We start from the raw sequence: 14,999 nt of genomic DNA on the forward strand, positions 1-14,999 counted from the left end.
ATAATAGCCAAGAGCTGGAAACAACTAAAATTTCAATCACCTGGTAAATAAACCAAAAAATAAAACTGACTGCCATCGAGTCCCTTTCAACTCAGAAACCCTGTAGGACAGAATAGAACTGCCCCATAGGCTTTCCCAGGCTGTAATCTCTACAGAAGCAGACAGCCATATCTTTCTCCCACCGAGTGGCTGGTGGATTTGGACTGCCGACTTTTTTGTTAGTAGCCGAGCACTTTAACCACTGCACTACCAGGGCTCCACCTGGTCAATAAATAAATTATGGTATATTGATAAAATGGGAAGTTACTCAACAACAACAAAAAAAAGAAATGAGCTGCTGATTCATGCAACAATATAAATACATCTTAAAAACATTATTCTAAGTGAAAAAAGCCCGACACAAATGATTACATACTATATGATTCCATTTATATAAAATTTTAGAAAAGGCAAAACTACAGTGACAGAAGGATGAGTGTTTGCCAGGTGATTACGTGACTCAAATTACATCTGCTGGAACTTGTTGATGGTACATGGAAAATAGGTAAATTTCATTATACATAAATTATACCTCAATAAAGCTGACTTTAAAAAGCAACAAACCATTGTAGGAATTTAGCTTAGTCATAAATTTATCATTAGTGGTTCTACCTTCGTTTCCTTTGGGAGCCTCCAATTCTTTCTGAATAAACCTTCAAGCTCAATTAAAGTTGAAGATCTGCACTCCGCGCAGACAGCTGATGGGTGAGCTCAGGGGTGATGTTCAAAATACTTAACAACTATTATGGTGATATCAGGGGCGGGAGTGGTTCAGTGGGAGAATCCTTGCTTTCCCTGTGGGAGACCTGGCTTCCCTTCCAGGCAGTGCACCTCACGTGCAGCCACCATCCACCTGTCCGTGGAGGCTTGTGTGTTGCTGTGACACTGAACAGGTTTCAGTGGAGCTTCAGGCTAAGATGGACCAGGAAGAAAGGCCTGGTGATCTACTTCCAAAAATAAACCAGTGAAAACCCTGTGGATCATAATGATCCAATTCAAAAATGAGCATGGGGATGTCACAGGACCGGCAGCATTTCCTTCTGTTGTGCAAGGGGCCACCATGAGTCATGGGTGCCTGCACGGCAGCTAACAAAAACCATATGATAATATCAATCCCTCTAGCTCATTATGTCTATCTTTCTATCTATCTGTCTATAAATTTATTTACAGATAGAGAAAATTTTTATATTATCAGAAAATAAAATTTTTACTTTTCTCGCTGTGTGTACATATATATACACATACATGCATATATATGTACTATATATGTATACTTCATGGAGCTTTGGTGGCACAATGGTATGTGTCCAATATCTTAAATGCTGGAGCCCTGGAGGCAGGGGTAGTGGTTAAGTGCTCGGCTGCTAACCAAAATATCGACAGTTCAAATCCACCAGCTGCTCCTTAGAAGCCCCATGGAGTAGTTCTACTCGGCCCTATAGGGTTGCTAAGAGCCTGAATCAACTCAATGGCAATGGGTTTATATACTTCATAGAACTGCTTACCAAATGATATAAGTTGTAGAATAAGTTGTTTGTCCATCGAATCACCGTAAAATTTTCCTAACTTTCTGATTTTTAGAAATTGCTGGCATTTTTTTTTTTTTTTTTGCTTGTTTGTTTGACAAAATTAACACTAGCCAAATGGTGCCCCTGTCTGAACCGTGATTTGACGTCAAGACCTGCATCAAGCTCTTCTGATGCCGTCCTTGTGCCAGAAGCATCATCAGGGCCTCAGTGCCAGCATTTTCCCACAGCTAAAGGGTGCGACCCATTCCTCATCCCCCTGGTGCTGTCATTGGCATTGCCGCCTCAGGCTGGCAGTGCTGCAAAGGCCGTATCACCATCCCCACCGCTGCTACCAGGTGGCATCATTAGGTGACTTGTCTCAATAAGGAGAGCGTTTTCTCTTTACCATCTGGTGTGGAGCTATTTCATGTTTTAACAAGGGGTGCATCTATACTGGTGAGATGCAATCCTGTGTGAGCCCCCTGCCAAACAGTCCTCTGCTGGCTTAGCTCCAGCAAAAACATCTGCTGCCTACATCTTCTTTTCTCAACTCTTTGGCTGTGAATGACCTCAGGGATGCCCTTTCATTTACATTGCTTTTTTTTTTTTTTTATCATTCCAATCCCATCAGCCAAGTCTCTTCTTCATCTACATAATCCTGGTGCTAATCAGCTCTCTTTTTATTCTAACCATTCTGCCCCAATACAAAACTACAATAATAAAACAACTGTGTTTACATCAAGGTTTCTCTGTCTTGGTTAAACCGCAGTAGCCTGGTACTTACATATAGTTGAGTAGTGGCCCTAAAGCGTATCCACGTATTCTTTGACACCTCTCTCCTCAAAGATGGGGTCTAATTCTCTCCCCTTAGGTACGGGCTGGCCTTAGTGACTTGCTTCTAACAAGCAGAAATTGGTGGAATAGACAGTGTGTGTCTTCTGAGGCTGGGTCATAAAAGAGGATGTTGTTTCCCTCCAGCTCTTTCTTGGAACATGCTCCTTGGGCGCTCTGAACCAACGACATGTATGAAATCCAACTACTGTGAAGCACCCATGCAGAAAGACCATGTGGAGAGGTCAGAGAGAGAGAGAGATACCCCAGGAGCCTTAGCAGCATCAACAGCCAGGCATGGTAGGCCTCCAGACGACTCCAGAAGCCAGCCTTTGAGCCTCCTGCTGAGACCAAGTGGAGCAAAGGTAAGCTGTCCCCACATGCTGGCAACACTGTACACAGGCCTTATTGCCTCATTTAGATGACTGTCAAAATTGCAGATTCATGAGCAGAATCAATGTTTTCAGGCATCAAGTGGTGGGGTGGTATGCTACACAGCACTAGATAACTGGGATGGTTGGGGAGGATACTGTTGGCTAGTACAAACCTACTGATCCTCCAAAGTGGCCATGACACCTTCATTGTCTAATAACTGGTAAGTGTCTCACAAAAGGGCTTAAAGGATATCACATTGGGTGTTTGATACTCTTTAGTTCTGTATAAAACCAAAATGAAACCCATTGCTGTTGAGTCAATTCAGACTCATAGCGGCTGTATAGGACAGAGTAGAACTGCCCCAAGGCAGCACCTGCTGGATTTGAACTGCCAATCTTTTGGTAAGCAGCCAAGCTCTTAACCACTGTGCCACCAGGGCTCCACTTAGTTCTGTATAGTTTGGCTGGTAGTCATCATCATCTGACTTTAGTGTTACCATTCCAGGCCCCAGGCAGTAAAGTGGGAGGGGTAATATAATTTGATTTTCAGAGATCTCCTTGGGTGCTTGATGGGTAAAAGGTCATGAAGCTTTATTATCTAGTCTAACTTACCATCTTTGGAGTCGTCTGATGTCCAGAGGTAGAGGTGAAGCATGTACTGTGAAGTCCTTACCAGTGAACACTAATATGCTAAACCCCACGATAGGAGAGACATGGAGGAAGCACAGACACATGAAAGGAGAAGAGTCCAGCAAGCCATTCTTACAAACAGAACAAGAACAAGAAGAGAAAACAGGATAGATTGGAGGACTTGCACTTCCAGATTTCAACTTACTATAAAGCTACAGTAGTACTTGTACTGGCATAAGGATAAGCAAATATATAGTTCAATGGAATGGAATTGAGAGCCCAGAAATACATTTTATGGTCAACTGATTTTTGACAAAGATACCAACACAATTAAATGAAGAGAAAACAGCCTTTTGAGATGGTGCTGGGACACTGGATGTCCACACATGAAAGAATGCATCTGGGTCCCTACCTTACTCCATGCCCAAAAGTCAGCTCAAGATGAATCAAAGACCTAAATGTAAGAACTAAAAAATTAAACCCTTAGAAGATAATATAGGTGAAAATCTTGGATCAGGCAATGGTTTCTCAGTTATGACATCGAAAGCATGAGAACACACACAAAAAATTGATAAATTAGATCATCAAAATTAAAAACTTCCATGCTTCAAACGATCCTGTCAAGAAAGTGGAAAGACAACCTACAGAATGGGAGAAAATATTTGCAAATCATATATCTGATAAGGGATTTATGTACCAAATATAGGGAGAATTTTTACAGTTCAATCATAAAAAGACAATTCTAAAATGGGCAAAAGATTTGAACAGTTATTTCTCCAAAGAAGATATACGAATGGACAACGCGCACGTGAAAAGATGCTCCACACCATTAGTCATCACTGAGGTGCAAATAAAACCACGACGAGGTACCACTTCACACCCACAGCCAGGTGCCTTTGAGTTGATTCCAATTCATGGCAATCGGATGTATGTCAGAGTAGAACTGTGTGCCACAGGGTTTTCAGTGGTTGATTGTCCCTAAGTAGAATCACCAGACCTTTCTCCTGAGGCACCTATGGGTGAACACGAACCTCCAACCTTTTAGTTAGCAGTCACTAGGATTGCTTTAAACAAAAAAATAGACAATTATAGTGTAAGTAAGGATGTGGAGAAATCAGAGCCCTCAGACATTACTAGTAGGAATGTAAAATGGTGCAGCTGCTGTGGAAAACAGCTTGGCAGTTCCTCAAAATGTTAAATATAGAGTAACTTTATGACCTAGCAATTCCACTCCCAGGTCTGTACCCGAGAGAAATGAAAAATATGTCCCCACAAAGACTCACACACAAATGCTCATAGCAGTACTATTTATAATAGCCAACAAATGTGTTACAGATTGAACTGTGCCCCCCCAAAATGATTCCCAGTATTGTGTGATTGTCCACCATTTTGTGATCTGATGCAATTATCCTATGTGTTGTAAATCCTAACCTCTATGATGTAAAAATCCTAACCTCTATGATGTTAATAAGGCAGAATTAGAGGCAGTTAAGTTCATGAGGCAGAAATCAATCCACAGAATTTTTATACTGAATCAATCTCTTTTCAGATATAAAAGAGAGAAGTTAGCAGAGAGAAGAGGGACCTCATACCACCAAGAAAGAAGTGCCAGGAGTGGAGCATATCCTTTGGACCTGGGGTCCCTGAGCTGAGGAGCTCCTAGACCAGGAGAAGATTGATGACAAAGACCTTCCCTCAAACTGACAGAAAGAAAAAGCTTTCCACTGGAGCTGGTGCCCTGAATTCGGACTTCTAGCCTCCTAGACTGTGAGAGAACAAATTTCTGCTTGATAAGGCCATCCACTTGTGGTATTTCTGTTATAGGAGCATTAGATAACTAAGAGAAAATGAAAACAACCTAAATGTCCATCAACTGATGAATAGATAACAAAAGATGGTATATCCATAAAATGGAATCGTACTTAAGACAGACACAAAAGATCATATACTGTGTGATTCTGTTTATATAAAATGTCCAGAACTGGCAAATTTATGCAGTTGGGAAGTTGATTCGTGGTTGCCAGGGGCAGGAGGAATGGGGGAGTGACTAATGGGCACCGGTTTCTTTTGAGGGTGATAAAATGTTCTAAAATTACAATGGGTGATGGTTGTACAATTCTGTGAATATAACTAAAAACCATTAAATTTTACACTTTAAACGGGTGACTTTTGTAGTATGTAAATTATATCTCAAGCTGTCAAAAGAAAAAAAACTTCTATTGAATGATACTCATGAAATTAAAAAAGATCTGTAGACCAGAATTTCCACAGCCGTTTTTTAAAGAAATGTTCCACCAAATGTTAACATGTGTTATACAAAAAAAAAAGAACGCAAGTAAATTTGGGAGGTGCTGGGTTGAAAATGACAAGTAAGTCTCTCTAGAGCAAGACACGGAAGAACTTTTAACATGCTAACGTGTACTGTGGGTATCCAAGGGGATGGAAGGGGATGGAGACATGGTGTGTATTTCCAACATCCTTGCACTACAATGCCAGAGTTCCCAAGGAACCTGGAAGATGGGGGGTGGTCAGTGTGGTTGGGTTTCACACAGGGCCATCTCTTCTCTTTCCAAAGGGACATTGACAGGCTTGTGTGCACAGACTTAAGAATAAAGAACGTGGGAGCAAGCTGCCACCACTAATATGTCTCAACAAGATGAGGATGGGGTGGATGGCGCTGAGGACAAGAACAGAATTTGGGGTGGCTGAGCGGGTGCTGAGGTGGGCAGGTTGGAGCTGAGCCCTGGGGGTCCAGACTTGTTCTGCAATGGCCCTCAGATCTCTGAGAGTCTCCATGGTTGCACCCAGGCAGGAGGCAACAGCTCCAGGCACTGTTTTTTGGAACAATGTCTCCTGAAAGCCTAGGGAAGCAAACAACAGGCCAGACTTCCCCTTCTGTCCTGGCCTGCCTCAACCAACTCCACTTTGCCTGCCCAGGTGCTAAGAGGCAGGAGGTGCGCGTTGGGGCCACTATTACACATTATGCCATTGGATTCGAATTTGGATTCTGATCCTTGTGCTCTGAGTCAGCCTTTCCCCCATTTCCTTTGTCTGAAGTAAGGATGCCAAGTAGCTAAACTGGTGTGTGCTTTCCTTTGAGAAAATCTAATCACGTTCACAGAAACCCAGACTTATGGAGCAGATGGCCCGGGAAGCAATAATTCATCATATTACAAAATCTTTTTTTTTTTTCATTTTATAAAAAGGGTCTCCAAAATTCAATTGAACAGGGAACTTCTACTGCATTCCAAATATTATTCAATTTTCAAAAATTGAGTGTATATATAATTTCCAGAAGTCCACTCACTCATGAAGCAGGGTACACTTGTACTTTGTGAGAGCCAAAGAAAACTTAGGGGTGTATATCTGTGTCTCCTCGTCTGTCCTGAGCCTCAGAGGCTCCCCAAAATATGTCGTTGATCAACCACGTCCTTTTCTCCCTGGGACAACAGCAACAGCCCCTAGCTCAGTTACCACTTCCAGTCTATTCTCACGTTGAGATCAGAATGATCGTTCAAGAAAGCAAAGCAAGGCCAAACCCTATGCCAAATGTGGCTAGAACCTTCTGCTGCCCAGCGTCTTTGCTGGCCTCGTGGTAGAGAAGCAGCATAATGGACTCATCTGCCTAGTTCAACTTTTGGCTTGCTGCTCCTCTGCTGTGTGGCAGAGGAGTTACTGAACTTTTCTGTGTCTCAGTTTCCTTACCTGAGAAGCAGGGATGAGGACAGTAATTATACCGTCTTACAGGATCGTGATGCTAAAATGGGCCTGGAACTAGCAAGCACTTACTAAAAATACCCATTGCCTTTGAGTCGATTCTGATTCACAGCAACTCTGTAAGTACTAAAAAAAAAAAAAAAAAAATTTTTTTTTTCTAGTTATTGTTAATTATTTCCAGGGTGAAGTCTGACATCCTGACCATGGTTCTCTGGCCCTCTTCCTCCTCCCTGAGCCCCCTCTGGTCACCACCTGTGAGCCTCACTTGTCTTCCAGTATCTTGCAAAGTTGCTGACCTCCCTGCCTAAAACTCCTTTTCTTCCCTGTTCATCCACAGCCAGCCCCTCATGGCCCCATTCATCAGGACACCTGGCTTGTCCCCTCCTCAGGGGAACCCTCCAGCAGCCCCTCATGGCCCCGTCCATCAGGAACCATGGGTTGTCCCTTTCTCAGGGGAATTTCCCTGATCATCACACAGGTTATTCCGCCCCTCCAGAGTGTTCGCCACGACCGTTGTCTCATGACCGGTCAGTTTATGACAAGTCCAGAGTCTAGACTGCTGCAGAGCAGGCCAAGCTCACTCATTGTTGGGCACTCAGTAGAAGCTCAGCAATACGGATGAATGCTGTTCACAGTTGGATACGAAGTACACCTGACGTCTGCAAATTATGGCATCAGCCACCACTGGGTGCAGCATTAACCCCTCCAGCCCTGGGGGTACTGGTGAGAAGTGACTGTGCCCTCTGCTAATGGCCCTGTGAGACCTTGGCCCATGATCAAGGAGTGGATGGCTGCGGAAAAGCCAGGCCAGGCAGCTCAGGGGAATAGCCCCATCCCAGGAGCTATGTGTGGTAGATATATCTGTTCCTACAGTGAAACCTGCAGTACCTGCTTCAAATGCAAATGGGTCTTTGTGTACTTTATGAAGGTGGATTAGCACATAATTCAAAAGTGAAAAATGAATAAAGAAACAAACTCCCAATGAAGCAACAAAGATCCAACATAGAAAAGAGTGAGGAATGGGGATAAGTAAATATCTGACCCCAAGAAAGTGGACAGCTGTTGAATGGGTACCTCTCTGTGAAGCAGACACATCCAAAACCCCAAACCCACTGCCGTCGAGTCAATTACGACTCATAGCGACCCCATAGGACAGAGTGGGACTGCCCCACAGAGTTTCCAAGGAGCACCTGGCTAATTCAAACTGCTGATCTCTTGGTTAGCAGCCATAGCACTTAACCACTATGCCACCAGGGTTTCCAGCAGACACATAGCAGCTCGTAAAACAGCAGTAACCTCTTTAAAGGCTACACCTGCTAAAGGGCTGGGCTTGTTAAAAGGATAACACATTGGGTTTAAAAGGGTGTGGTAATGCTCCAAGGGTTTGATTTGGTTCAATAGACCTCCTCAGCAGTTGAAAGGTTTTTTGTTTTTGTTTTTTTGACGGGAGTTGGGGGTAGGGGAGAGGCTTGGAATTATTAGTTGAGTTGGAAGTTTTCAAGAAAGAAAAAAAATTACAGATAATTGGTTCTCTGAACCTGAAATATAAGCACAGTAATTTGTATTCTAACTTTTCTTAGAGCAACTAAAGATGACAATGGCCTCATTTTCAATTAAAACTTGTGTCATAGCAACAGACTGTGGATCAAAAAGAACTGAGTCACTGACACCCACTAGGGTGGCAAAAACAAACAAAAAACAAAATAACAAGTATTGTTGGGATGTGGAGAAATTGGAACCCTCGTCCATCGCTGGTGGGAACGTAATATGGGGCAGCCACTGTGCAAAACAGTGTGGCAGTTTCTCAAAAAGCTGAACATGGAGCCACCATACGCGTTGCGTCAAGCCGATCCTGACAGGACAGTGGACAGCAAAGCTGACCTTTGAAGACAAATCCAGAGGGGGCTATTTCTCTCTTCCAAACACTAGAGCTTTGGAAAATGATGAAGAGTTGGGCTGAGCCCTGCCGGCTCCTGTTGAGCCTTTATTCTGTTTTTGGCTGTGTGTGCCCCGCTAGCATGATCAACCCCTCTGCCCTCCGTCTCCCTTTCCTACCCCTGTAAGATTTCCCAGCTCCTCCTGGCTCTCCTTGGCAGCCTCCTCTTCTGTCGCCTCCCAACTGGGCTCTGAGCTGGTATGGTTGAATGTTAACGCAGGGCTAGGTTACACCCTGACAGTGTCCAACAAACCCTCTCTGGGGCAGCTTTTCTTGCCACAGGTCCCACTAGACCTCCTGGAGCTGGTGAGAGAATGCGGAATGGCAAGTGCTCCAGGGGAGACAGAGAGGCAGAAATGCCTGTGACCACCTTTGAGCACAAAGGCAAGGCTGAGAGAGTGGAGGCTGCTGAGTGGCAGAGGAGAGGGTCTGCGCCCCCTCTGCCTTTGTGCACAGGTATGAGGCAGCTAGTAGTAGCCTCAGTGGGCGCCCTCGGGCCCTGTGTCTGTGGTGGGACCTTTGGGTTCTGGGGAATTCCTCGGCTGCAGAGGCCCTGGAGGGTGTCCACATTGCTGTCACTGTCAAGTGGAGAAAGTATCTCAGACATAACAGGAATGGGCCACTCTCGAGGGGGGACAAGTAATTAATCTTCATGCCCAATCATTTACTAACCCCTCTGACCTTGAGGGAATACCCAAAGTGCAGCCCCAGGATCCCAACCTGGAGCTCATTCTCAGCAAATCACTCGGTGCCTGTGAGATAATCAGTCTGGGACAAAGCCCTGTGTGTGAGCCCGAAGGGCCCCGCAGAGCAGACGGGAGTGCTGGGCACTGACACCAGGGTCCCACAACAAAGGGCCCAGGCCTGCTCCTGTGTGGACCAGCGCATTGTGAGCCCTTGGGACTCTCCAGGGGCCTCCGAGAACATCTGCTAAATGGCAAGGCGGTCGGAGCAGTTTAATTGGAGACGCCTGTGTACGTCCTAAAATGCTATTAACAGGGTTCAATTAAATGTAATTCAATTTAAATGAATTTGGCAAAAATTTATTGAGTACCCACTCCAAACAGGGTTCTGAAGAGGCTGGATAGACTGGCCTAAGAGAAACGCGTGTGCTTTTGAATTCCAAATGGTCGGTTTTGGTATTGGGAGCGATAGAACCCTGTTATCAGTCATCCAAATAATCAGAGTTAATTTAGGGTTTGATGGCAAACAGAGTCAGTTGGCAAGCAGGAAACTCAGAAAAATAATTAACCGCGGCAAGAAATGTAGTTATGAAGCACAAAGATATCTTGTGCTCAGTTTAAAAAAAAAAAGCAATAGCTTGATCGATGAGGCTTAATCACCCCAAATGGCAATTAGGAAGTGAGCCTTCCTGTGGCTACAAGCCTCTTGCTGCTGGCCACGGCAGTGCTGGGGGCCGTGATGCCATTCCCAAGGGGACGAGAGCATGGCCCCGAGAGAAGGAGGCGGTGAGAGTCCCAGCAGCTGGTCCTGGAGGGGCACAGGGGTGGGAGGTCTCACGTCCAGTGGAGGGACCAAGAGGAAGCATGAGGCGGCCTTGTAGCCCCGTTTTTGTGCTGTTGTTTTAACCTCACATTTTTTTAAAAAACGTATTAATAAAATTAGCTTGAATAAAAACATTTTTAAATTATTCATGTTAGTTTTTAAATACTAGGATATTTGTTCTTAAACACTCAACGCCTTTCTTCCCAGTTAGAATCACAGACTCTGACACAGGTTGAAGCCTCATAGTTTGTCTGGTCTCTTTAATGGATGCAGGAAAAACAACAGTCCAGGACAATCCAGAGGGAGAAGCGAGGGCCCGGAGTAGATCGTTGTTTTGGGTGCATAGCATCCATGGTCCTCTTTCCTGGCAGCAGCACCCTGATTGCCTTTGCTCAATGACCTCCCCGCCATAGGGTACCTGCCTGTCCAGATGAGGGTGTACACTGGATGACAGCTGGGCCACGGGGTCTGCTCTCAGGGCTCTCTCTGACTCAGACAGCTCAGCTCACCAGTGACAGCTCCAGCAGGACTGTCCAGGGACTCCTGTGACAGTGAGCCGACACACCTGGTTCCCAGGTTCTCTGGGCCTGTTCCTTAGCCTCTGATTCACTTCCAAGACCCTTCCCCCACGGCCCTCATCAAGTCCCTTTCTGCTGACTTATGTCAAAGTTGCTTGCAACAAGAGCACCTTGACCAATTTGCTTTCCATTCCAAGTCTGCCCTCTCAGCTCCTGTCTCTAAGCTACCAGCATGGGGAGGTGTGAGAACACTCTGCTCACTGTGAACACCTTGGCTAGAGGGTGCTGGGACTGGGAAACCGGCGTGCCTGCCTGGAATGACCTCTGTGAGGAGCCTCTCATGGCGTCTGGTGGACAAGGTGAGGACAAGGTGAGGAGACATCATCAAGACCTCCCTGTGGTCTGTCTTGAGGAGTCACTGGGAAGTCCCCAGGAAGGAAGGTGTCTGTTGAAGGACCAAAAGCCGCAACTTAAACAATGCCTGAATCCTCCTCTGTACTTAAACTTGCTCACAGAGGATGAGCATGGCTACCTCACGGCAGCTGTTGAGTACATTTTGCTCGTGTCTTGGGCTTGTTCGGGTCCATCCTGCAGCTGTGAGCTCCATGAAGGCACAATGGTGACCCTCTCATTCAACCCATGTCCCCGTGCCTGAGCAGTGCTCCTAAACCTTCCGTTTGGGAACTACATCTACCCCCACAGTTCTTTGCTGTGCTTGTGACCCGGGGCTTGGCCAACACCCCTCCACACAAACTTCACACACACCATTGCCTGTCTCCAGGGGAGATCGTTTTCTGAGTTCAAGCCCCATGTTGTCCAAGTGCCCCACATGGCCACCTCCATTATGATGGCCTGTGTGTGTGCACTCGTCTCCATCACAACTCTGTGTGTGCACATGTGTGTGCATGTGTGTGTGCTCATGTGCCCTGCATAGCCCATCTCCATCACTACTGCACATGTGTCTGTGTGTGCATGTGTGTACACTTGTCCCCATCACAACAGCGTGTGCGTGTGTGTGTACACTCGTCTCCATCATGACTGTGTGTGTTCATGTGCCCTGCATAACCTCTCCATCACGACTGCACGTATCTGTGTGTGCACATGTGTACACTTGTCCCCATCACAACAGCGAGTGTGCGTGTGTGTACACTTGTCTCCATCATGACTGTGTGTGCATGTGTGTGTTCATGTGCCCTGCATAACTTATCTCCATCATGACTGCACATGTGTCTATGCATGTGCATGTGTGCACTTGTCTCCACCACAACTGTGTGCGTGCACTCACACGCCCTGTGTAGCCCATTTCCATCACATATGCATTTGTGTGCATGTGTGTGCTCCTGTGTCCTGTGTAGCCCATCTCCATCACCACTTGCACATGTGTGTGCTTGTATGTGCACTCACATATGTGGTTAGAAGGTAGGCTGAGTCACAAGCCTATGTGCTTCTAGAATAGCGCCACTATCAGATGGAGCTTGCTGCAGAATAGAAGGGCTTCTCCCTGCGGTCCAATGTGATAACCACCCACCACCTGTGGCTACAATGCACTTGAAATGTAGCTAGTGAAACTGAGGAAAGGAGCCTTAATTTTTGTCTACTTTCAATTAATTAAATTTAACAGACACAGTGGCTAGTGGTTACCATATTGGACAGTGCAGCTCTAGAAGCTTCTTCCAGAAGAAGGTGAGTTTAAGATTTCTCTTCAGACATTATCTTCTGAGTTCTGTTTATTTGTGTGTTCCCGAGAGGAGAAGGGGGAAAGGGAAGGGGAAGTACCTGGGGGATGTTATGGGGTCGGGGACTCTAAATTCTAGAGACTTCATCAAATTCTTTCTTGAAAATGGGGAAACAGCTACAAATATAAACTGCTTTTCTCCTCACCTTTGTCTGAAGGTGAGGGCTGGCAGTGATACTGGCCATGTCACCTCCATCCTCTGTCCTGTAGCCCTGAGGGGCAGCCACTCTCTGCACAAGGAACCCTCTCTCTGGCCCGTAGATAAAATAAGAACGAGGCGCAGATGTGTGAAATCAAGGCCCCAGTCCCAGAAAGGAGCCTCACATACGTGGATGATGGTAGTCCTCACTCTGGGCGGTGTTTAAGTTTCAAATGCTGCCGCTAGTTCATTGTCTAAGGATTCTTCTGTTTAAGGAAAGGCTCAGTGTGGTGTCTGGTGGTCTTGTAGAGCTCCTGAGAGGGGCCTGGTTACACCTCCCAACATGCACACAAGTGGGCAGAACTGGCAGGGACGGTTGAGTGCACGCCATGTCTCCTCACACACTTACACATCATCAAGGGGGATGGTGGGGGGCAGCCGATGACATAGGAAGTGAACATGGTACCCCCACCCTCGTCCTCCTCACCTAGCATGAACCCACTTTAACAGCTTTGAGGGAAAGGGTAGAAAGAAAGGCAGTTTCCTTGTACCAACAGTGGGCTGTTATGGGAGGTTAACCTGGGTGGGAAGCCAGGGTCTTGATGCCTCTCAGGCTGCAGGATGCTGCAGCATTGTCACATGGAAGACAGGGTGCATGTCCTTGCACCTGCCCATGAGCATAGCCCCAATGGTCTGGCGCCAAGGTCTTATGGCTATCGGGCATGGAGAGCAGGCTGAGTGGGGACTGACCAATCCCAGAGACCAGAGGAGGAGCACCTGCCTCACCCGGGTTTAAATACCTCTCATCCTCTGTACGTGCTCTCTAAGAGCCTGCGTGAGCATGGACCTGGAGAGGCATTGACTGAACACGTTTCGAGCCAGTGCCACTGTGCATAGCATGTGACACACTGACAAGTATTTGCAGGCTCTGGTGGGGGGACAGTAGGGGTGTCAGGAGAAGAAGACCCTCACCCCTGCCTCCTGGCCCTTGTCCCCATCTCCTGGCTCTCGCTGGCACTTGAGCAGACCCAGATCCCCATCCCCAGCTCCCATACTCGGGGTGGACAGGGGGCCACCTGGTTCACAGCTCCCCTCATCAGGGTGTGTGTGGGGGGCTGACCTATCCCAGCTCCTCTCCTTGGAGTGCACAGGGGGCTGCCCCATCCCTGGCTCCCTCCATCAGGGTGCAAGGGGGGCTGGCTGCTAAGACAGTTTTCCTGCCACCCTGCCGTGAAGTTGTGGGTGGGGGCTGGAGCCCTCATGGATGTCCTTGGCAGCTTTAAGTGTGAGTGAGAAGGGGTGCGGGTGTGTAGGGGCCAGTGGGGCAAACACAGCAGGAGCCAACTGTTCAGATGACATTCTGGGGGAACGTGTCTGCCTGCAGGGCCCAGGTGGACATTGCATCTTACCTGACAATTTCTGAAAAAGAGTTTTCTTTTCCAATTATTTTGGGACTTATAAACACAATAAACAAACCTAGTGAGGAAGAACTGAATCATCAAGATGGAAGGAATAAAGCACATTTTAAGATGTGGAAACACAGTATACCTCAAAATACAAGTGACGCTTTAGACAATTGTGGTAGCATTCTCACCGAACATTGAAGGCTGAATCTGAGCAGCAGCTGCAAAGAGGCTGGAAACTCTCTGCCCCAATTATGACCACTATGTAGGGAGTGGTCAGAAGACAACTCAGAGCAGCAGGGCACGAAGCAGGGTGGACGAGGCCAGGAGGCTCCGCCCTGTGACAGGGGTACTGGTTCTGGGTAGCATACTCAGGCACATCCTGCCCTGCCCTGCCCTGCCCTGCCCTGCCCTGCCCTGCCCTGCCCAGTGTGGGCTCACAGCCTACGGAGGGTTGCATCCCAAAGACGAAAACCAAAGTTCATGAAAACCTGAGAAAAGGTCTTTTGTAGGGAGGGTATGATGCATTGAGTTGTGTTCCCCATATATTGAAGTCCTAACCCCTGGTACCTGTGAACATTACCTTGTTTGTAAATAGGGTCTTTGAAGATATAATCATGAAGTCATACTGGAGTAGGTTGGGCCCTAATTCCATTTGAGTGG

This window comes from Elephas maximus, chromosome 1 (genome assembly GCF_024166365.1).
Source record: "Elephas maximus indicus isolate mEleMax1 chromosome 1, mEleMax1 primary haplotype, whole genome shotgun sequence".
NCBI lineage: Eukaryota > Metazoa > Chordata > Mammalia > Proboscidea > Elephantidae > Elephas > Elephas maximus.